Source organism: Octodon degus, unplaced genomic scaffold (genome assembly GCF_000260255.1).
Source record: "Octodon degus isolate 3935 unplaced genomic scaffold, OctDeg1.0 scaffold00275, whole genome shotgun sequence".
Taxonomy (NCBI): domain Eukaryota; kingdom Metazoa; phylum Chordata; class Mammalia; order Rodentia; family Octodontidae; genus Octodon; species Octodon degus.
In genome coordinates this window covers 832,264-833,978 of record NW_004524851.1, presented here as the reverse complement: position 1 = coordinate 833,978, position 1,715 = coordinate 832,264, and positions in this window count along the sequence as shown.

Genomic DNA, 1,715 nt, shown 5'->3' with positions numbered 1-1,715 from the left:
CTGCCACTTGGTACACTGTGTATATTTAGGTTTAAATTAAGTTTTTTACTTTGACTATTAATACAGAGGTGTTTTATACTTAATAAAGCAAATGTTCTATAGAAGACAATACAAATGCATTTACCAGCATAATTTATACTCACTGAGAAGATGTAAGAGATAGTTCACAAAATTGTTTGGTTCTACACTGATAAAATAAAGCAAATTTTTTCCAACTTTTTTCTTTCTTTCATCCCTCCTTCCAGATTTAAAGCTTATAATTTTGTTCAAAATACTTTTTCACACTTTTCAAATTAATTTTTATAATACTTTTGCAGTTGCTGCTGGCAGTCCCCATCTTGTGCTGGCATTAAAGAAGGCGGAGTTAAATCAATTCCCTAATTAATTGAGAACTGTTGCTTCGCAGTGCCCTTTCCTTCAGCCTGAAAAACCTTCCAGCCACAGGTGCGCCTGCAGGCAGGTCCTTCTCAGCACGCTGCTTCGCGTACTGCCAAGTTCTGGAAGCTGAGCACCGCGTCAGGCGTAGCACTCAACGCTGACCGGGCCTCTTAGTAGCCAGCACAGGCCACGTTGTTACTGTTTTCCAAAGAACGTTGAGCACATGCTAACCCGGACCGCGTTGCTGCGGGCTGCACACGTTCTCCAAGAGAGAACATCTGAACGTGAAAAGGCTACTTTGCTGGAAATGGGAAACTTCAAAATCCTTGCGGCTGAAAACGTAAAGATACGGAGTGTAACCGCCCTAAACAGGAGCAGATGGTAAAATGTACCCCTGCCTGCCTGCAAGCCTCTAGCCTGCCTCTGCTCACCGCGGAGAAGAAAGACGTCCTCAGGAAATAGAGTCTATTGTCATGGAGCTAACGCTCATTAGCCTCCTTCATGGCACTGCTGCATTCGCCCGGAGAAGACGAGTGGTTTAAAAATCCAACAGCCACGTTAAGGTTAACATTTTTCTGGCCAGTAAAAGCATTAGCCAGCTACAAATTCTTCATCTGTAAAGTGAAAATACATATACGGCGTTGGTCTCCTGACAATATTGCTAAGTAAGACTCACTCATATTCCCAACTAGGCTGAAGAATCGAAGTCCACATACAAAGAAATAATAGGCATTTTAAAAAGCATACTTCGATGAAAAATGTTTCCAGTCCTGCTTAAACAATACTCGGCTCCATGAATGAGCACCATCCAAGGGACAGCGTTTCTAACGTAATCCATGCTGCCGTTTATATTCTTAATAAAAACAACACAGTTCTTTCTCTGGCTCCACCAGGGCAGCGGCCAGATGTGTCCCGAATTCTACAACTCACAGTGCTTTCTCTGCCTGAAATCCTGCTCCCTCTGCTCGCGCCCCGGAGAGCGTTATGTAATTACGGCGCCCACCGCGGTCGGGCGCTGGGCTGTCGGAGGTGTGGGCGACCACCCGCCGCAGACCAGGAGCGCGAGGGTGGGGGGCCCAAGGCCGAGGCCCGGGCCAGGGCTCCGCGCGCGCCCGCACTTCCCGTCCCCTCCGCCCGAGCGCGGGCCTGGTGGGCGCCGCGGCGCGCTGGAGGCGGCTCCGAGGAATCCGGGAATCCGTGCGCAGGGTCGGAGCCTCCGCGGGCGGCGCGGCGCCTAACTAGTTAAGCCGCGTTCCTCGCCCGGCGCCTCCCCGCGCCGTCCCCTTCCTGCGCTCGCCGCAGCTCCCGCGCTGCCTCGGCCTCCCGCAAGCCGCCCT